The sequence below is a fragment of the Canis aureus genome, chromosome 30 (genome assembly GCF_053574225.1).
Source record: "Canis aureus isolate CA01 chromosome 30, VMU_Caureus_v.1.0, whole genome shotgun sequence".
NCBI classification, from domain to species: domain Eukaryota; kingdom Metazoa; phylum Chordata; class Mammalia; order Carnivora; family Canidae; genus Canis; species Canis aureus.
Window position 1 is genome coordinate 35,848,868 of NC_135640.1, and position 23,347 is coordinate 35,872,214.

Sequence of the window (23,347 nt, forward strand, 5' to 3'; positions counted from 1 at the left end):
GTCCTTACACTTGTCCCATTTAGTCTTTGGGAGGTAAGACTGCAAGCGGCTATTATTGTCTCCCTTACACTTTCCTGAATTTTCCAGTATTTCTACACTTGGAGTGCATTCATTTTATAATCAGGAAAAATGCTATATTTTTAAAAAGATATTTCCTTACACTCGACTCTGCTTTAAGTAGGGTAAGCATGCAACCGCCAGCTCACTGGCTGAACAAGCTCTTCCTTTTGAGAGATGATAGTTTTGCAACACAAGGGCAGCCGACCGACTGGGCTTTTACCAGGCTCACTGTGCGGATCCGCCTATAATGCACACGATGCACGTATGGAGTGCCTGTCCCTTGCGCTCCTTCTCTGGGGAGCACGTGCCCTGTGCAGTGGTGACAGGCTGAGTCTGCTTACTGTCCCTGCACAGACTCCCTCTGGGCTGGGGAGACGGTGTGCATGTGGCTGCTGGCATCCTCGGGGCACGGGGGAGCTTCATCAACTCATGTTCTTAATGCACAAGCTGTGCCTTTTCATTGATGTCTTCTTCCCCTGATATTTTCAGTTCTGACATCTCCTTTATTCTTAGCATTCAGAAAGACACATTCTCTGCACCCTCTCCATGCTTTCTCTCTATATGTGAAAAAGAACCCGATTAAGGGGGTAGGAATGAGGCAAGAGGAGGAGGATCCAGGCAGTCAGGCATTTATAAGTCACTATTTCTGATTTTTAAAAACTTCACTGGAAGATAAATTCCCACTATGCATAACCCCCACTGACATCTGCGTAGTTCAAAGGAAACAGCGCTAAATTTCATTTCAGGAACTTTTGAAAAAATATATTACATTGCAAACACCAACCATTATATTCGGGCAGCACTTTCTTTTTTTAAATTAAAAAGCTAAAATAATTTTTTGAAAAAGCTAAAATATCAAGATATGTGAGGTTTTAAAAAGTCTGATTCTATCGATGCAATCAATTTTTTTTAAACAAAAAGTTGTCTTTGATGTAAGGATGCGCAGCATTTTTTTTGGAAAAAACACATAGCAGTTTCTGTAACAACACGTGAAATGTAACAGGGAGTACAGAGGGCTCTGTGATCCGTGGGGATGCAGGGGTGACTTAATAGGCAGCAAGGCATGCAGGTGCATCCTGGGACTGGGGGGCCCACCTGTACGTCCGTTGAAGGATGCCGGTGGGTCAGACCCTCTGTTGGAGATGCTGTTTCATTTCCATATCTCCTAGCTTACCAACCACTCCCAGGTTTCCAGCTACTTGTTCCCCATCTCTAACATCATGATCACACCTCACTACTGCTAAATCATTTCATTGCTCATAGGGAAGGAGTCTTGTGGATTCAGCTTTCAGAATGAGGCACCTGTCTAGCAGACCCAGAATTTATTGATGTTGGTCTGTATTATTCAATCAAGATGAACACAAGCCACTATTTCTTACCCCTGACCCTGCACCATAGATAATGGATGTCCGAGCATCATCTCCTTTTACCTTAGACGTGCAGTTACAAAATTCACAGACGGACAAGGCTTGTGCAAATGGAGACCATCGTGGCACCCACAGCTACGTCTGTGACCGTGTCCAACAGCGGTCCTGACCCTAGATCCTCACCCTCTGGACAGGAGCCTTCGCTGTACTCCCACACACAGGAACTCAGGCCATGGGCTAAGCCGTCTGCTAAGTCACCAGATTACAGGATCTTCTCAACCCCCTCCCACACCCCTCCATACCCCCGCTCAGGCCGATCAGAGTCTATCCTCTGCAGCTGGATGTGGAGGGGCTCCCCATGGAGTGTGTCCACAGCCATTACCATAAGCCATCTACCCAACAGAGGGCCTTCTGCTGGGAGACACGGCTGCCATTACAGAAGACAGGACGCTGACGCATCTTGACCACATGGTGAGCAGACATCTGGGAATGCTTTTCCTGCAGGCACTGGGTACACTTCCAACTTGGGCATTCGGAACCGACGCCAATTTTTTTGCACGAGTGGCACTTCACACGCATTATCTCATCTAAGCTTCCCAAATCAGATGAGGACACAGTCTTGGACAAGCAAAACCATTTCTGTAAGGCCGCAGACCCAGCAAGTCAGCAACTCAGATCAAGTTCTGGCTGGTTCTATGGCCCATGCTATTTTGCTGTTGTTTTCAACCTCTTTCTCTGAAATAACAACAGACTTACAAAAAAACTGCAAGGATAGTATGAAGAATCCTTTACCCGGCACGCGGATTTCCCAAATGTTAACTTCTTACCACACAGATTGTTCTATCTCTGTCTGTCCATAACTTTTCCCCCTGAATTATGTGAGAGTTGCAGCCATCACACCTCTTTATCCTTCTGTATGTCCGTGTATAAAAATCAAGGGTTTATTTTATGTCATCAGAGCACAATGATCAAAATCGGAAACCTAGTATTGTGTTACAACACTGTTACCTCATCTGGGAGTCAGCAAACTTCTTCTGTGAAAAGCCAGATAGTTTAAATATCTTAATCTTTGTGAGCCACTAGGTTTCTGTTGCGACTGTTTGACCCTGCTGTCTGGGCACAAATAGCAGCCACAGACAACATGTAAATAAGAAAATGTGGCTGTGTTTCAACAAAACTTTATAGACAAATTTAAGTTTAATATACTGTTCGGATGTCACAATATAGTATTTTAAAAAACTTAATAGGCTTTTTTTTTTTTTTTTTTAAGTAGGCTTCATGCCCAGCGTGGAGCCCAAAGTGGGGCTTGAACTCACAACCCTGAGATCAAGACCTGGGCTGAGATCAAGAATCGGACGCTTTACTGAGTGAGCCACTCAGGTACCTGTAAATAGACTTTATTTTTTGAATAGCTGTAGATTTATAGAAAACTGAGCAGAACGTAGAGTTCCCAGAGACACCCCCACAGCCCCCCTGCCCCTGCTTCCTTATTACTAATACCTCATCTTAGCATAGTATGTTTAACTGACAAACCAATACGTTATGATTAACTAAAGGTCATTGTTTAATATTAGGGTTCTCTCGGGATCCCTGGGTGGCGCAGCGGTTTGGCGCCTGCCTTTGGCCCAGGGCGCGATCCTGGAGACCGGGGATCGAATCCCACATCGGGCTCCTGGTGCATGGAGCCTGCTTCTCCCTCTGCCTATGTCTCTGCCTCTCTCTCTCTCTCTCTGTGACTATCATAAATAAATAAAAATTTTAAAAAATATTAGGGTTCTCTCTTTGTACTGCACAGCTTTACAGGTTTGGACAAATCTCTAATGCCATGTAGAACAGTTCACTGCCTAAAAATCCCTTGCACCCCATCTATTCATCCCTTCTTTGCTCCTTCCAACCCCTGATGGCTTTAATTTTTATTGTCTCTACAGTTTTGCCTTTTCCAGAATGCCATAGAGATCTTACTCTTTTCATTTTGTTCCCAATCATTAAAAAATGTAAAAAACCATTCTGAGCTCCTAAGTGGTACAAAAACTGGCAGCAGGTCACATCTGGCCTGAGGATCACAGTTTGCCAATTCCTGATCTCATCTACAGAATGTATTCAAATTTCTCCTACTGCCCTGACAATGCACTTGATGGTAAAACACAGTCTTCTTTCTGGTTTAGGATTGAATCCAGATCATTTAGTACAGTTAGTTTTCATCTCCCTTAATTGGGTTCAATTCTTTAGTCATGGTCTTTTGTGATCTAGACATTTTCTGAAAAGTGTAAGACATTAAGGTTATTTCGTAAAATGCCTCTTGATTTAGATGAGCTGAAATCTCCTCATGATGAGACTCAGGCCAGTATTTGGGGCAAGAACAAAGTTCTGAGTGAGGCAACGCCTGGGTGGCTCAGCGGTTGAGCAACTGACTTGTGCTCAGGGTGTGATCCTGGAGTCCCAGGATCAAATCCCACATGGGGCTCCCCACAGGGAGCCTGCTTCTCCCTCTGCCTATGTCTCTGCCTCTCTCTGGGTCTCTCATGAATAAATAAAATCTTAAAAAAAAATTCTTAGTGAGGCTATATCCTTCTTGGTGCATCACATTAGAAGGTACATAGAGTTGCCTTGTCCCGGTGTTGGTGAATTAACTCTGATCCACTGGGTTAAGATGGTGTGTGCCATATTTTCCACTGTAAAGTCACTGGTTTTCCACTGTAATTAACAAATAATTGTGGAGAGATAAACACCATGTTTCTCATAAAATTTAACTAGTTTCAGAATCTGCAGATGAATCCTGCTTGAACAGATTATTAATTCAATGGTTGCCAAATAATGATTTTGATTCATTACTTCTTCCATATTTACTTGATGGGATGCTACAATAAAGAAGAGTGAGATTTTTTTTATATATATCTACTTATATATCTATGTATTTATTCTTATCGGAATGGATTTATAGATTCACATTTAACAGGCTACATATTTTCCTATCATTATTTATTTTGATGATCAAATTGCCCCAGATTTGGCAAGTTGAAAGCTCCTTCAGCTGGGTTAACTGTGTTCTACTGACATGTCCCTGACATGATCAGCATTTCCTTACTTTCTGGCATAAGAAGAGGTTCCAGACTCACTTTCAAATGTCTTAGTCCCAGCCCTAGAATCAGCCTTTTTTCTTCACAGAGCTCTGGCTCCTTTTAGCAAAAATAAATATATAAACTTACTTACTAAAAAAAATAAATAAATAAAAATAAACTTACTTACCTATTTATTTATGGGAGGGTGGAAGTGCAGAGAGAGAGAGAAAGAGAGAGAGAGAGAGAGTCTCAAGCAGACTTCACACTGAGCACAGAACCCAAGTAGGGCTCGATCCCACAATCCTGAGATCATGACCTGAGCTGAAATCAGGCATCAGATGCTTAACTGACTGAGCCACCCAGATACCTCACACACACACACACACACACACACACACACACACACACAAAAGACATTTATAAAACAGATCTGGGTACTAGGTAATGACAAGAACAGGTGTTTCCTTCCTTCCTTTTTTCTTCCCTTCCTGCCTGTGTCCCCTTCTCCCATCCCATTGACCCATCTACCTTAAAACCACTGAAGTCCACTGAAATCTCCAATTCCAATTCAGCACCACAAGGTCCATTCTATTCTCCTCCTTTCTATATTTGTAACTTCCTCCTCCAAAAATGAGAAATCTGGCTCCCATTATGTCAGATATATTTACTTATCTGCTCAATACTGTCATACACAGAAAGTGGTTTCATAATTGCTGACCCATGCTACTGTGAAAAACAAACTTACTAACTAGACTTCACTATTTATCTACAGTCCCTGTTTGTCTTTAGCCTGAAGATATACAGTCAGATAGCACATGTTTAAAAGTTCCTTGGCTTGTTCTTTGTTTCTTTCATTTTAGTGTAGTTATGTTATTTATCTAAAAGAAAGTTGGGCTTAATTATACTTCTGTATCCCATTACAAAGTCCCTCCTTCCATCGCTGTTTCTTTCCTATTTTTTTAAAGATTTTTAAAATCTTTATTTATTTATCTATTTATCTATTTATTTATTTATTTATTTGAGAGAGAGAAAAAGAGAGAGCGAGAGAGAATGAGCAAGAGAGAGTATAAACTGATGGGGAGAGGCAGAGAGAGAAACAGAGGGAGAAGCAGATTCCCTACTGAGCAGGAAGCCTGATGCAGGGCTCTATCCCAGGACCCTGGGATCATGACCTGAGCCGAAGGCAGATCTTAACCAACTGGGAGGGAGCCACCTAGGCACCCCTCTTTCCTATTTTTTTAACTTGGTTCCAAGAATCAGAACTATACAGAAAAGCATACTGAGAAGTGTCACGCTCCCCAACTCACCTCTTCTACCTGGATGGATCTCTCCCTCCAACTCTTTTCTGTAAATAACAACTCAACTCATGTCATAGTTTCTGGTTTATTCTTCCCTTGTTTCCTTCCACACAGGTGAACAGATATATGCATATTTTCTTATTTCCCTTTCTGCCTTACAGAAAGATACTCCTTTGCCTTGTATGTTTGTTTCACTTACTATAACATGGAAACACTCCTTGTAAGTTCCTAGAGCTCTTCTTCACTCTCTCCTAAAGCTGAGGAGTACCCGCTGTATGGATGTAGCACGGCTTATTCAACTAGTGTCTTATGTACAGGCATTTAGGTTGTTGCCAAAAGACAGTATAATGAATTCCTGTTGTTCTCATGTTTTTTGTGTTGTTGAAGTGGACCTTCAAGTGAACTCCTAGGAGTGGGATGCCAGATCAGAAGGAAAATGCACATGTAGCTTTGTCAGACACTGCCAGAGTCCCCTGCATTACTAACGAACCAGCCACAGATGGCATATCTGTTCCCCCACTGCCTCACCAGTACAGCATAACATCACGTTTTTGTTTTTGCCATGTGAGCTGGCTTTCAGTGTAGTTGTAATTTGCATTTCTCTTATTTGTGAGGTTTTCATATGTTTAAAGGCCGTTTGTGTATACAGTATGTGTGAATTACCTGTTCATGTCTTTCGCCTATTTTTAAGAGTGTGTTAATTGATGGGGAACAGTAGTGCTTTATCTGTGGCATCTTGCTAATATTTTCTCCCAGTTTGTTGTCTTCTGATTTTGTTTATGATGATTTTTACCATGCAAAATGTTTTTTTAAATATTTATGTAGTCAACTGTATCAATCTTTTACTGCCTCTTGTTTTTGTGTTTTCAGAGCCTTTCCCTATGCTCATCCACTTGTTTCTGAAACTTATAGGATTTCATTTTAAATTTAGAACCCTGATCCATTTGGGGTTTATTTTCATGTATGGTGAAAGGGATGGGTCTGATTTTATCTTTATTCCCCCCAAATATCTATCAAATTGTCCCTGGATCATTTGTTTAAAAGTCTATCTTTGGTCTAGGTATTTGAGATGCCACCTTTATTATATACTACATTCCTCTATGCATTTGGGTCTATTTCTGGACTTTCTATTTCATGCTGCTGGTCACTCCCATTTATTCACGTGCCAATATATCATGTTGTTTTCATTACAGGGGCTTGATAGCATGTTTTAAAATCCAGCAACACTAGTATCATCTTGTGGCTTTTCTTTTTCATTGCTTTCCCAACTATTATTGCACAATTACTTTTCTAAATGAATGTTAGCATCTACTTGTCTAGCTTAATGATTAAAAAATGGCATTTTTAGTATAAATGCATTAAATTTATAAATTAACCAGGAGAAAAGTGGTATTTTGGTGATGTCAAACTGTCCTATCTACCAGCATGCAATGCCTTACATTTTTTCTCAGGTTACTTTTGTGGATTTCAGACATGTTTCAGAACTATCTCATGTAAATTTTAGACATTTTTTTGTTGTTATTCATTAGGTATTAACATCTGTTGTCTATTTTGATTGGCTAATACCTTCAGTACAATGTTAAATAGAAATAAAGATAGTGAATATCCTTGCCTTATCTGTGTCCTTAGTGGAACCCTTAGTTTATAGGGTTCCCCCACTAAGACACTCTCTTTATTCCTCACACACACATACAATCATATTAAGAAAATACCCATTAATTCTTATTTTGGGAATGTATTTATGATGATAGGATGTTGAATTTTAGGAAATGCTTTTTTGGCATCTGTGGAGATAACCATATGTTTTTCCTCCTTTTCACTCTGCTAACATTTTTTTTTAAAAGGAAAGCTTTTTTTTTTTTTTTAAGATTTTATTTATTTACTCATGAGAGACACAGAGAGAGAGAGAGACAGAGACAGAGACACAGGCAGAGGGAGAAGCAGGCTCCATGCAAGGAGCCCGATGTGGGACTCGATCCTGGATCTCCAGGATCATACCCCAGGCTGCAGGTGGCGCTAAACCGCTGCGCCACCGGGGCTGCCCTCTGCTAACATTTTAATGAACTAATATATCTATAAATATATTAATTTATTTTTTCCAATATTGAACCAACCTTGCATTCCTGGAAAAAATTGATCATGGTATATTATTTTCTTAATGTGGTGTTGGATTCTGTTTCTTAATACATATTATTTCTGTATCAATGCTCAGAAGTGATACTGGTCTGTAACTTTTTTGTGTTGTCTTTAACAGGTTTAAATATCAATGTTATTTACTTCATTAAAGAGGATCTGAATTTTTTTCTTTGTCATCTTGGTGGCAGTGCTCTCTCTGCTATAGTCCTGCCTATTAACAAGACTAAAAAGTTTTGGCTAATGATCCTATACGACAATTCCAAGGGAAGCCTTTTCTATTTCTTCCTGAAATGGCTTCAGTACTCCTGGTCTGCATCCAATCTCTTTGCACCTGTAATTCTGTGTCATTTGCAACATGGAGGGATCAACCAGTGAGTCCCATTAACATGGACTAAGTTAAGTAATTTATGCTTACGAACCTGAACTAAGGCTTCCACTTCACCCTGGACAGTCAGGTTAGACAGACACTAGACTGTCTCAGGAAGGGATATACCAGGTCTGAGAGAGATCAGCCAAAATGACCAGGTCTCTTGACATTCTACAGAGCATTCCTCACATTTACCAAGACAGGGGTCACAAGGGAAACCATTTTAAGATTCTTAATCATCTCCATTAAAACTTCAGAAAGAACTTGAGGACATGCTGCACTTTTCACTCAATTTTAACAGATGACTCAGTCTTTGCTAGAAACCACCACATTCAACAAATGTGGGATCCTGACCATAGAATCAAGGTCACAGAATCAAAGGTGACTCTAGGATGAGGTCCTCTGACAGAGATGTGCAATCACCTGTGCAGTTTAAAAAAAAAAAAAAACAAAACCAAAACACACAGATGGTTAAGGCCTCGTCTTAGACCCATCAAATCCCAATCTTCAGAGAGACTGGGTATGCCAGAGGTAAGTAGGATAAAGCTGGTCCAAAGGCTGATGTCCTGAAACCATTGCACCAAAAGCTATTTTCCAATGAATTTTTTTTAAAATAACTGTATTTCTTGAAAAAACCCCAGAGCTACAACATGAAAGGGTCCCCTCTCTCCTCCGGCCATACAACTACTGAAATAAGGTATTGTGTTCTTTTTATATCCTCTAAGATAACATGGGGGCATTCCTGCAGATGAAAAGATTTTATTTTCTAGAGCTATGGTGGTGATTGGTAGCTGAAGACATGTGGCAAGGGGGAAAGGCATAGGGATTGGCAGCCAGACAGGAAGTGTACACCAGAGAGCACTGCTGTATACTAGATTGGGACCTGGAAATGTCTGAGTTCCTTGTTAGTGTCCTGTTCCCCTAGATCGACTTCATTCATGGTCACCAAATGTCAGGCCTGCATAGTTTCCACCCCCATGAAGCATGTTAAGAGCTAGGACAGTCTTAGTCTCTCCTCTCACCCTCAATCTCTCTCCCCTCTTTTTTCTTTCCTTCTCTTCTCTTCTTTCCTTTTTTTTTCTTTTTTCTTTTCCTTCCTTCCATCTTTCTCTCTCTCACACACACACACAAACACACACACACACACACACAAACACACACACACCTGCACTCCTGATCACTACCTCATTATGACAGGCTTCCAACACTAAGTACACCAGCCAACAAAGCACCATTTTCCCACTCACTTTAAAAAGTTCTCCAAGGCCAGCACACCTGGGTGGGTCAGTTGGTTGAGTGTCTGACTCTTGATTTCAGCTCAGGTCATGATCTCAGGGTCATAGGATTGAGCCCCACATCAGGCTCTGCGCTCAGTGGGGAGTCTGTTGGTGATTCTCTCTCTCCCTCTCCCTCTGTCTCTCCCCTCATCCCCCAAAGCTCACATGCTCCCTCTCAAGGAAATAAATAAATCTTTTTAAAAAAAGTCTCCAGGACCTTGTGAGCTAATTAATTAATGAGCCATGTATCTTCGATTACAGGTAAAGAATGGTATCTCTAAGTCTCAGAAGGTATAGCAAGGTTACTGCATAATCCAAGGATACCATTCACGGAGCACCCAACCATGTGCTTGAGCCCTTAGTGTGGGCGATTTTCTCCCTTGAACAACCCGGTGGCTCTAGTGACAGGCATTGCCACATGGTCTTTTTTATTTATGAGGATGTGGACGCTGCAGAGATTAACAACCTGATGAGGTTCCAGAACAGTTAACCAAGTTTGCCTGGCTCAGAGGACCACTCTCTGAGTCACCACCAAAAAAAAAAAAAAAAAAAAAAAAAAAAATATATATATATATATATATATATCTTTTTTTATCAAAACAAAATTTGAAGGTAGGAATGCCACCAGTCTCTTAAAATGCATTTTCTAGTTGTATTAAGTTTGACTGTCCTGGGGAGAGGGGGAGGTTATACATTTTCCTGGAAAGTTATGGAAGTGTACACCCAAAGCGTAAAATCAGAATAGGCTTCTTGCATTTTTTTAGAACTGAAATAGAGTCATCTTAAATTTTTTTTTTTAAAGAAGAAGAAAAGAAACACCACCAGATTGTGCCAAAGTTCATTTGCTCAGCCTTACCTGTCTGAGTAGATGTTTTCCCTACCTTGTGTGCACTCTTACTTCAAAAATGCCAATCATGGGATGCCTGGGTGGCTCAGTGGTTGAGCGTCTGCCTTTGGCTAAGGTCATGATCTTGAGGTCCTGGGATCGAGTCCCATATCAGGCTCCCCACAGGGAGCCTACTTCTCCCTCTGCCTGTGTCTCTGCCTCTCTCATGAATAAATAAATTTAAAAAAAACCTCAAAGTTAAAAAAAATTGCCAATCTTTCTTCACCAAATTGACATTAAAAATTCGAATCTTTTCTGACAGAGCCAAGGGGCTGCTGAAACAGCTGGGCAGACAAAGCAACAGGAAAGTAATGAATTTCTTCCTCTAGAAAGGGAGGCTCCACCCTGCCACCTAGGCCCTCACTGGGCCCCTTCTTCCACCCCCAAACCATCACTGCTTCGAGGATAATTATGAGCAAGAATTTCCTGCCCCTGCCAGCTGGCCTCAAAAGCCATTGCTTCTTTCACCACCTTGCTGCCCTGAACATCACCCTTCCTCTCTCCCTCTGGCGGCTCAGACCTCTCTCCAGAGCCCTCCTTACAACCCACCCCACCAGAGATCAAGCAACATGCTGGAGCTCTGTTCCACCAGGAAGCTTAGCACCAGCTTAACTCTTCATTCCCTGGGACAAGGGGCCTCTTTCTTTAATGCACAGCTTTGCTCCATGATACGCTGGGCTTATGGCCCCCACGAACTAAACTTGGTTCTGAATCCAATTCTGTAACAAATTTTCATTCAAATGGTTATGTTCCATCGTCCAATCCCCAACTGCATTTTCTACCCAACTCCGCTGGCCCCATGAGAGGCCAGCTTCTAGAGAAGGTTCTGTGCTGGCAGGCCGCTTCATAGCCTGCTCCCCAGCTGAATTCTTTTATTGTGCCAGTGCATTTTATCATTGATGCGCCAAGATTTCCCAGCTCTACTATTGCATCAACTGCAAAGAGGGACAGTTCCACTTCTTTTTCAATTTGTACACCTTGATTTGACTCCTCTTGCCTGACTAACATGGCTAATATCCCTAGGACGATGTTAAGTAGAAGCAGAGCTAGCAGGCTTCCTGACCTTGGTGGAATTACTCTTGGGATGTCCCCATGAAGTGGGACCCCAGCTTTAGGATTCAGTGGCTCTTACTTTCTCCCAATACCAGGCCTCAGCCTCTCCTCTCATCGATCCCCACCCCCCAGGGGCTCTGGGAAATGTTAGTTCAGGCCCATGAGTAGCAAAGGATCCGTTGTGTGGCTGGTCTCTGGAAATGCCCTCAGCCCAGGCCTTAGGGTCCTGTCCCCCTGCCTTCACCTCCGCAAGCTTCCCCTGCATTTCAGTGGGACAATCTGTCTCCCTGATGACTGCAGGTAGCAACCATGTGCCCAGCATCGTAGGACGGGTGGTATCCTTGGCCTTGTTTCAACAAGATATTTGTGCATTGAGAGGAGGCTGAGCAGATGGAAAGTCAGCTTTTCCTGGGGTCTCCTGGAAATTCTCTCTCTTGATAACTATCTTTATCCTGCCTTTGGCTGCCCCTTTAAAGAGAAAGTCCTTCTCATTTGTTAATTTTTGTGAGTTTTTACTGCCCTTTTATTTTGCTTGACATTTTATAATCAATCTTCTGTATATGTTTATATATGCTTTTCTATTCAAACCTTTTTTTTTTTTTTAAATCTAAAAAACACAGTACCATACCGCCAAAGGTGTCAGGAAACGCGCTCAAATGAGGACGGGCTCCAAAGACCGCCCTGCCAACAAAATGCCAGTAAAATCTGAAACCCAGTTCAGACACACTGGGAAGGTTCCAAAATTTAAGACTTAAAGAACTTCTTTATTCCAGTAAATCAGCTTCCCTGTGAATACCATCAAAATCCTATGCTTTAATGAGAGAGGGAATATCAGAGGAAGGGGTGGAGAAGGAAAGGATTTGGATAAGTATGAAATTTAATTTAAAAACTATTATGAGAAGTTGAATTTCCCCCTCCCCCAACCAAATACATAAATCTTTCTCATGCATTTTATTTCATTTTTCTTAAAAAAAAAAAACTTTTTCTAAGGCATCCTGAACCATTAGAAGGAAGGACAGGACAGGGTAGGTCAGCGGAATGGAGTTTTTTAGTAACAAATATTTATTTACTGGATTCCTAGTAATTAAAGTACCATGTTATATGGAGAGGGGAATGCAAAGGAATTTTAAGCGAAGTCGCATTTCTCGTTGGATGTATAATCGAACCAGGGAGAAAAGAGCTCACTGGGAAGGATCATCAATACGAGGCCGTGTGGACCACCTACGATGTCAGGACAACAGGAGGTGCCGGAGTCAGGGGCAGACGGCTCACTTCACGGTGGGCGCAGGTCAATGCACAGCAAACCCACACTACATTTAAAGACGTGAACATGTGTAGGAAATAAGCTTGCCTTTGTAGTTAATAATTTCATCTATATACAGCACTGCCTTCGGCCATGACCCAAAGCTGGAACTTATCAAGGTCAAGAAGTACTGAACAAATTGCAAGAATATGGACTTCTCAGATTTTTCAGCCGGCAGCATGTGTGTGTGTGTGTGTGTGTGTGTGTGTTCACGCACACATGGGCGGGTGGGTGTGCACATGTGTGTGTGTATGCACATGCTGGTTGGCCTTTGTCACCTCCACTCCAGGTCCTGGCTGGGACTCAGTTGGGATGCTCTTCCAAGAGCGACCCCCTGGGCCACAGTGGGATGAGGCCCCACTTGACTCTTACACAGCAACTGGCAACTCAGCACCCAGCTTTGGGGGGAGGCCTGGGCCACTCTGACTCCAGCACAACCGCCAACGAGGGTCACAGAAAACCCAGTGGGGAGGTGCTTGGCTGGGGGTATTCGGGGGGGGGGGGAGTCATCTGGTTGAGCTGAGCCCCAGTCTCCTGGTAGATAAACCTGGACCCCCCCCCCCCAGGCCACTCAAGGAAGGAACGAGTCCGACCATCCAGGCACCCCGAGCAGAGCACCCAGCACACTGTGGACATTCAGCTACCGATGGTTCCCTCCCGCTGTCAAACTGACATGAGTGGAAGGGAGGGAATTGGCTGGATCTCTTGTAGCAGAGGAGGCGGCTTCTGCCTTCCGGATTGGGCCATCGTAGGGCGCACTTCGCCCTTGTCTGGAGTGCTCAGGAATGTTCTGGAGAAAGCGGAACCGTCTTGTCTTCCCTTCCCACCCCACCTGACTGAAAGGAACCTTCAAAGAAAAGCCCTGTGAAAGCACCTGATCGAGCAATCAGGGCCTGCTAACCACAGCGGTCCTGGGCCCGTCTGCGGCTGCTAAAGGCTGTCACCTGTGCCGCCTCTGCCCTCGGCCATCCCCGGAGGGGAGGTCAGGGCTCCCTGGGGAAATGCTGCTGCCTTGTGCCTATTTTGCTCTCATCCCCCGGCCTGGCTCGGTTCTGATCACAGGTACATTCTGTTGGCATCTTGCTAGACTCACTCCATCTCTCACGCCACTAGTAAGCTGTCCGGTGACCACTGCCCAGAAAAGTCAAAACCCTGGCATTTCCTGGAGACACTGCTTCGTCTCCCTGATGCTGTAAGGTGCACGTCGATGCGCTTCGCTCCATCCTGGAGCACCCGAGCTCAATGCTTCATCCTTGCCCCCAAGGAACACAGGCAAGTGGCATGCACTGAGCTCACGATGGGCTGGGCCACCTGCCACACATGGGGCTAAGGCGACACGGCACAGCTACCCCGTGTCAACAGCGGGGGCCAGAGTGGCTCCTTCTGCAGGATGTGGGGATGGACACGGCTCGAGACCTACTGCTAAGCGCGGTCCCCGCGAATGACCCTCATAAAGCCACGAACAGTAAATGGAGCTTCATGTTCTAATGAAATCGAGATTGCTGGGTGTGCTTTCACAAAATGAAACTGCCTGGAACTTCTCATAACGCTTTTTACGATAAGCATTAAAAGGCAAAGAGGAAGATGGAAGTTCCTGCTACAGACCGGGTTTGTAATGAGGGGGAGCGGTGGCCTCGAGGGCGGGGTCTGGGAGAGAGGTGTGTGCACTGCATTACTGTTAGAGATGATTATATAAAATGAGTGTGTTATTAAAAGGATCCCGAAGTCATAAAAAGTCAAAGGGACTTTTTAGTGAGGATGAATAACTTCTTTGGTAAAAATGAATAACTTGTATTATAATGCTCTGGAGCATGGGGGAGTCCCAAAAGCAGGCAGGCAGCCCATGTCCTATAGGCTGGGTGCATTCACATGCCAGAGATCTTTCACTGCCAGTCATTGGATTATGTTGTTTTTGTACAGCATTTTCATTTTGGAAAGATCAGGAACCCAATCTTTCAGGAATTGGTACAAGAGAATCCCTCCAGTTAGCAAATGAGTACCTTGATTATCTTATTAGGAAAAGTCAACAAAATGACCCATCTCCTCCAGCCACGCCAGCCACTAGACACGATTTGTTCTTACTTCTTAAACACTACACACCACCTCATCCATTTAATGCTACAGAGAGAATGAAATCATTGGGTCAGATGACTGTGGTATGATGTGGTGGGGAAAAAAAAATGTTTTTCATGCAGTTCTACTTCTTTCAAACGCATTCAATCAATTAAAAATATGCTAAAGTATGATTTTGGGCTTGAACTCAAGTTATTTAAATATTTTCCCTATAATTTTGTTTGTGCCCATAAAGGAAATTCCAATTTAATCTCTGACCAGACAATCATAAATTCTAAATTAGTGGAGGACAAATAGGACTCTCCTCTACTGTGGTCAGGAGGATGTAAGATATTTAATTTACAAATGTAATCATGCTAATGATAGTTTGGAAAACAGAAATAAAAGATGCAATTATTCATCCTAATGGAACATAACCACTTTTCCATATTTCCTAGTCTCTTGTCAGATGCATGTTTTAAGATTTTTAAATTGATTCATTACTTATTTTAACCTACTTTTTAAGTGATATAAGCATTGCTCTCTACTGTTAAGTCTTTCTGTTGATGGATAATACCCCACTGAGTGGCTATACCCAATGCGTTTCCTAATGTATGGGTTTCCCCATATGTATTCCTATATATTTTCCCATCTATTTATTGAGTGTAGATTACTACAAAGTAGGGTTAATGGGTCAAAGGGTAGGAACTTCTTATCCCTAATGCTCACTACCAAGTTGCTTTTCAAAAGGTTGTTCCAACTTATATTCCTGTCGAGGTTTTTTTTTTTAATGTTTTATTTATTTATTCATGAGAGACACAGAGAGAGAGGCAGAAACACAGGCAGAGGGAGAAGCAGGCTCCATGCAGGGAGCCTGACGTGGGACTCGATCCCGGGTCTCCAGGATCACACCCTGGGCTCTAGGCAGCGCCAAACCACTGCACCTCCAGGGCTGCCCTCCTGTCGAGGTTTAAACTTGGTTTCAGAGTACCTATTTCATTATATCCTTGCCTCTCTTGAACAGTATCTCACACACACACACACACCAATCCATGTTTCTTGTTTTATTGGCTAATTTAGTGGGTGACAAGCATGTGCAGTGAATTGTGAAGGACTGTGAAGTAGGGTTCTGTGTTGTTATCTTGGCTACTATATCCCAGAGTAAAGGCATAAAAATAGTCACAGACACATATTCTGTATCTGGCAGCCTTTCTCAGCATCTTATGTTTCTGCTCATCTGCAGAGAAAGATCCAGAAGGCAGTAGGAATGCTCCAATCTGGTCTGTCAAGACTCAGACAGCAAGGGCGGGGGGTGGGGGGGAGTGGGGGCTGTCTGCACTGGCCGGGCTACGCTGTATTACTGTTCTGGCGTCATTTTGCTCAGCCTGCAGAGCACTTGAGTTTCCGGAAGCAGACGGCAGGATTTTGGTGTTCTCTCCATTTAGAAAAATCCATGAAGTCGGCAGAATTTTCTTCTGTGGGTCTGTTCACCATCATTGCGTATCTGTGCTGATTAGCTGCTGATATGGTTTCTGATTCTTTTTAAAGCAAAGAATTTGGGTGTTGGACCAGCGCTTTGTACACAGAATAAAATGAAACAATAGGGACACCTGGGTAGCTCAGTGGCTGGGTGTCTGCCGTCGGCTCAGGGCGTGATCCTGGGATCTGGGATCGAGTCTTGCATCGGGGTCCCTGCGGGGAGCTTGCTGCTCCCTCTGCCCATGTCTCTACCTCTCTCTCTGCGTCTCTCATGAATAAATAAATATTTTTTAAAAAATAAAGTAAAATGAAACAATAAACTAAGGTGTGCCTTAATTTTGAGGTTTGAGGTTGCTTATGCTTACAATGGGTTAAATATGCCTTATCAAAGATCTTCTGGAACATGAATCATAATAGAAAGGATTCCGCATGGGGTGGGGGGTGGGCAATAGCAAGGTACGTGTCCAAAACAAAATCTACACACACCTCGCTGGGCCCTGGGTAACCCTCAAAAACACTCTCGATCGTAAAAAATTGCGAACACACAGCAAACCAAAAGAATGGTGGAAGGAGCCCCCGCGTGCGCGATCACTGTCGACAACCAGTAAGCCCCTTAAGGCACACAGACTGGAAGGAGGCGCCCCACCCTCCCGGGGTCGCTGCCCCGCGTCCAGCCTTCCCAGCAGCCAGTGACTCTAGTGAGGCAGCTTTTAGCATTTGCGAGAAGCAGCACCGCCAGCTGCCAAATTCCTGCTGGGTCGGCCAAGAGGTATGAACCAAAAATGAAAAAACACGAAGGATTTGTTTTTTAAAAGCAATACATCAAACATAAAAAGAGCTCTTTTGTATGAATTTTTGGTGTGGGAGCCAGAGAAGAGAAAATCATTCTCCCTCCAGGGAGGAAGCAGCCTGACCTCACCTGCAACTTTTCTCTGACGGTGTGGGTTTTTCTCACCCCATTAAATGTAACCTACTCTAGGTGGGTTTGTACCATATGGGAGAAATAGGGAGTGATAGGGACAGTCCCCAAGGGCAGGCTGGGTTGCCACCAGCGCGGAGCACCCTGGAAGTCAGGCCCTTGAGCCACATAACCGGGGTGGTGGGGGGCAGACCCACATAAGCAGGGGGCCACATACGTTGGGGGGTGTGTGCACAGGGCCATGTGGATGCGGCTGTTTCAAAGGTGCCTGCCTGCCAGACCCACAAGGGCATGAGGATCATGTTTCTGTGGCTTCACAAATGTGTACACCACCACCACCCCCAAACACTCTGCAAAGGGAAAGGCAAGAGGAGAAAAAGAAAAGAAAAAATGGGCAGAACAATGGGGTTAGAATGGGGCATCCTCCCACCACTTAAAAATTAAGGGCCGGCTGGGATGGTGGGAGTACGTTTCACGCTGCAGAGGTAAAGGCAGCGGGATAAAACCAGTGCCAAGCAGCAGCAGCGGGGACGCCTCACAACCCAGCCGGGGAGCACCGCCTGCCGTCGAGGCACTCAGGCCGCGCTGCCCCGACCGGGAAAAGGCGATGTCAGTACTGCGTCCCTAAATCCCCATCCCATTAACCAGGTGCCAATAGTGAAACCTACTAAAGGACCCCAGTTAAGTCACCTGGCGGCCGCTCAACAGGCTCCCAGCGCTAATCCCCGGGGACACGCAGCCTTTTCCTCGCTCACACGGCAGCGCGAGCTCACTCTGGCATCCGGGGGGCCCGGGCCAGCTGCCACCTGCCTGCGCACCAGCCACCGTAGACGGGTTGGGGGGGACTGCGCAGAGCCGTGTGAGGCATCGCTGACGATCCACCGGCAAAAACAGTACTTTGCCGTGATCCAGACTAAGGAGGAGGAGGGTCACCCTCCGCTGATTCTCTGACGTCAGCGCCCGAGTGAACTGCTGCTTGTGATTCCGGGCAACCCTGGGGACAGTGCTCCAAGGTGGGGACCTTACGACCCCATTTGCGGATGAGACAACTCAAGTGATTGATCCAGGACCCCAGCTGGTCAGAGGCATGCCCCGTACCCACGACTAATAACTATTCCCAAATAAGGAAACCGAGAGCGAGGTGTCACATCACAGCACCGCAGAGCTGTGGAGATGCGTGGTGCCCTTGCAACTGCAGCCGGAGGCAGCTGCGGGGGGCTCTGGGGAAGGAGGGTTGTGTCAAGCCGGGCCTGGGCCCTTTCAGAGTGACTGAGACCCAACGGGCTGCCTCCACCGTAGCTATGACAGTCACCCTACTGGTTTGCTTTCGCTTTCCTTTTATCCCCCTGTGAAGGCACCTGCTACAACATCCTGGGTGGGAGCCGCATGTGGGACACCCAGAACCCAGGCTGGCTTCCCCACAGCCGATAGGAGGGAAACGTGTGGCAATTCCTCTCCATTCCCTCATTCCTGAGCTTTGCCCTCGCTTCCCAATCCTGCAGAGATGTTCACAGCTGGACATGAGCCCCTAACATGCTCTCATCTCGATATAAGTGACCTGTTCACGGACTCAGTGGTTTGTACCAAGAGGAGAAACCTTGACTTTGCGGGGACAAGCAAAAAGTTAAGGTTGTTGAGATCTTTAATTACCCTTTCTAATGTTCCATTCACTTCTGGAGGTTTCCTTAGGGACAAGCACCTCTCTCCAGGCCCCTGCTTCTCCCAAGAGCTTGGAGGACATGCAGAGGCCCGTGTTCACTGGAGGACTCACAAAGACACCAGGGGTGACAGTACATCCTAACCTGTGCATCAGTTTTACTTTGTGAAGCAAAAAGGCTGAGTAAGCTGATAGGTTAAAATATTGTTTTTATGTTAAAACAAATGCACACCAGAATTATGGAGTAGAAATACACATAGACTAGGGAAATACACAAAGTGGCAATACGGTGAGAGCAAAGTAAAGCAGAGTAAAGGGACAGAGAGGGACAAGGGGTGGGGTGTCCACTGTGTGTGGGATGGTGAGGCAGGGCCCCCTTCGGGAAGACATTTGTTCAGAGAGCACAGGGAAGCCAGACAGTGTTCCATGAGGGTATCTGAGACAGGAACGTTCAAGGCAGTGGAAACAGCAAGGCCAAAGGCCCCCAGCAGATATGGGGAAGAACACGGTGGCCAAGTACATTGTGAATGTGTATAGGGGGTGGGGATAGCTCCAGGAAGGTGGGCTGTGGGGGGCAACCTTAGGGCTTTGAAGGTCTGGATTCTGGATTTTATACTGAATGAAGAAGCAATGCTGAGCCATTCTAAACAGTGGGTGGATATAACCTGATTTTTTAGGAAAGATTCACCTGGCTGCTATACGAAAAAGAGCCAGGGGCGTGCAGGGATGTGTGTGTGGGGGTGTCAGGAGTCACGAAGGATCAACTGGGGGGGCTGTAGCATGATCAGGTAAGAGGCAAGGCTGTGGGGGCTGGCGTGGAAATGCCAGAACCTGGAGGGGGGCAGGGGCATTCTAGATATTTCAGAAGTGGGGCCAATAGGATTTGATAATAGTCTGAGTTCCTGAAAGAAAGAGAGAGAGAGGGAGAGAGAGAGAGAGTGGGTGGGGGAGAAAGGAAGAAAAGAAGATAGGAAGGAGAGAGTTAAGGACGAGTCTAAGAGTTCTGGCCTGCAGCAGCTGGAGGGTGGATCAAGTACTAGGTTTGGAAGCAGCAAGTATGAGAGGCTCACTGGACGGTCCAGGGGATCTAAAAGGCAGTGTGGAGTTGAACAGTGAAATCTGGGACAAGGCTACTCATTTGGGAACCATTTCTGTAATGGTTCCCAGAAATGGACCCTCAACTCTATGGTCAACTAATCTTTGACAAAGCAGGAAAGAATATCCAATGGAAAAAAGACAGTCTCTTCAACAAATGGTGTCAGTGAAGATGCGGAGAAAGTGGGACCCTCTTACACTGTTGATAGGAATGCAAGCTGGTACAGCCACTCTGAAGAATGGTATGGAGGTTGCTTAAAAAGTTCAAAATAGAGCTACTCTACAGCCCAGCAATTGCACTACTAGGTATTTATCCAAAACATACAAATGTAGTACGGAATGAGTAGGGAATGAGTCAAACTACAGAGGGAAGACGTCTGATCACCCTGACTTCACTCTCTGGCAAAGGCTCCAGGTTGAGAATTCAGAACCCACAGCCACAGCTCTGATTTCTTAGAAACACAAAGCTTGGTGACCATACCAGGTCAACACACCTGAACTGTCAACCCCAAGAAAAGGCAGAAAGGCAGCTCCTCCTCTGCTAAGAGACATGGATGGTGCTCATCAAGAAGTGTCCCCACACACATCTGCAGAGCAGGGCAGGAGGGACCCAGGGGATCCCCTCCTGAGATGCTTCTGCCTTCAAACATTTTTAAAATATATTCAGAAAGGGAGTAAATGATGACAGTATGCATCTTCCAAAATAATGCTGGCCCTTGACACAAACTACTGAAAATGTCTTCAGAGTTTCTGTGCCATACACATTGCCTAGCATAGAGTAGGGACTATAAATATTTGATGAATGGATAATTACACACATTTCTACCTGAAATGAGAAAATCTGAGACCATGAATCATTTGCAGCTCAACAAACATGCAAAATCACTATTCTGTGAGAGACAAATATCTGAAGGTCTCCGGTGATCCAACACCCTCCTTTCATAGAATGAGACATGCTGCCTTAGATGAACGAGCTCTGCTTCCCTTGCAGAAAAAATAAGGGAAGGACCCTCACCATTGATTTCTAGCCCAGTGCTCTGTGCAGAGCAAATGCCCAGTAAATCGTAATGAATGTCCACTGAATGAGTGAATAAATATTCATTAAAAATTAACTGGACAGTTAATTTAGGTCACTCACTGGAAAAAAGAAAAACAGTGAAACCAGAAAAGTATCTTTTTAATTTAAAAGGTTAATTAAGGATAAAGTTTAAAAAAAATATTTTGGTGGCTAAAGTAAACCAAACACAAGTGGGGTTCTAAACATTTGCAACTTGCAACTTTGAAAACATTCCATTATGTTCCACAAATTAGAAAGAAAAAAAGAGGAAAAACTGCCTAACTCATTTTATGGTTCTAGTACAATTAATCTCAATTCTGAGTTAGGTAAAGTAAGAAAACAAAGTAACAGGCCCTCTTCACTTATAAACAGGGAAGTGAAAACCTTAAATGAAATGCTAGCTAACTGAATTCTTTTACACCTCTTATGTATAATACATTATAATTCAGAAGTGTTTATCCTAGAAATGCAAGGATGGTTTAACATCGTATCAATGGAACGCATCACGAGGGCAAAATGAGAAAATCACCTGATTGTCTCAGTAGATGCAGTAAAGGTAAGTGATACATGTCAGTGGGCCTGGGGCATTTCTCCAAATGACCTATTAGTCAGATGATTGGCTTCCTAAATTTACCAAATTTCCCGATTCCCAAAAGCATGTTTCTGTTACGATTCAAAATAGTACAGCAATTTGTATTATACGTATCAGCAGGCCTGTGAGAATGGCAGGGGACCAGGATTCAGATAATCGGGGATACCGGAAAACAAAAGGGCCGCCCCTCTCCAAAACTGGCAAATAATCCCAAGCACCACTGCATCCCTTCAGACTTCCCACAGAACCCACCAGCCTGACCGGGGCCACTCACAAGGATGGAAGCAAAACTACTTTAAGGTCATCATCCCCTTCGGCTCTTTTTCTGGAGGACAAGCGTGGATCCATACTCATGAGCCGTAACCTCCGGAAGGAAGAATTCAAGAATGGGGGGAAGTAATGAAGCATCTACAGAAAAGATCATCGGACCTAAATCAGCAAATGCATTATGTAAAAGTGACTTCTGATCACAATCTCCCTTAACGCTGTCCCTACACGGCAATGCCATCCAAAGACAGTATTCTGTGCTATGTCTAAAATCTTCCGATTCAGCTTTAAAACAAATCTTTAGCAACAGAACAGAGTGATGTCAGAAAACAGTATTGGTTCCATGTCCACACTTTCAGTAGCATGTAAGTCCAACATTTCATAAACATTATTATAATTATTTTTCCCTAGGTTTGCCTCATATTTTTGTTTTTATAAACGGGAACAGGTGTAGGGAGGAAGACTAATAATCCGCATTGGTATGTATCGTTTGAGAAGTTTCCTATATAAAAAGCTCTCTTTTCATACCTTTGCAAAAATGTCAAGAATTTCCCATTTGAACATATTAAATGAGGGAGTAAACGCACTGGCACTCATTTCCGATGTGTACTTCATCAGTTCAGTTTCTCGAAGCTCAACAGAGTCAGAGGCTGTGCAGCACACGAATGGATGAGAAGGTTAAGGAAAAGCTGAGAACACAGAAGGCAAAAGTAGATATCCTGACCGGGCGCAGCATACCTGAGGTCTAATCCTATCCTGCTGCCTGCATTCCTAATTTTGTGCATTCAATTTTGTGCATTCACACTATTTCTGGGGCACTTACTACGTAACGGTATCCAGAGAGCAGGAAATGTAGCAGTAGACAAAGCAGGCCTGCATTCTGGCAGGAGGAGGCAAATACTAAACAAATAAGTAAATAAATACATCACATAATAGGTGAGGGGGTGACAGAAGGGGTAGTGGAGGCTGCTTTCTACATTTTGTAAAGACCGTGAAGGAGGCCTCTCTCAGGAGCTGACATGTGAGCAGAGTCCTGAAGGAGGTGAGGGCAGGAACAGCATCTGGGAGAGGAATAGTCCAAGCAAGGGAAGAACACGCACGGAGGATCTGAGGCAGGGAGTGGGTGCTTGCCATGTCTGGGGCCCAGCACGCACGTGCGTGTGCATGTGTGCAAGAGCATCTAGGTCTGCTAGGCGGGGGCTGTGTGGGGGGCTCAGTCAGGGAGGGCTTCCCGACAGGTAAGAACCAAGGATTTTCACGTGGCGTAACATTTCTGAGATGTATCCATGTCATTGCAGTCGCTCGTATTTTGCTCCTTTATATTGTTGAGTAGTATTCCAGCAATATGTTTACCCATTTACCAACGTATGAATAGTGGGGTTGTTTCCAGTTTGGGAAGATTATGAATAAAAGTGCTATGAAC

The 23,347-nt window shown here is 44.4% G+C and overlaps 1 protein-coding gene and 1 long non-coding RNA gene across 8 annotated transcripts in view; one reads left to right on the forward strand and one right to left on the reverse strand.

Annotated features, from left to right (window-relative positions):
* The window catches only part of HLCS (holocarboxylase synthetase), a 225,230-nt gene that overhangs the window by 18,726 nt on the left and 183,157 nt on the right, over positions 1 to 23,347 (reverse strand). The window lies entirely within an intron of this gene.
* Positions 16,770 to 22,813, forward strand: LOC144301659 (uncharacterized). Its single transcript, XR_013368398.1, has 4 exons — positions 16,770 to 17,106; positions 18,936 to 19,096; positions 21,530 to 21,621; positions 21,892 to 22,813. It is a non-coding gene; the product is annotated as an uncharacterized LOC144301659 (long non-coding RNA).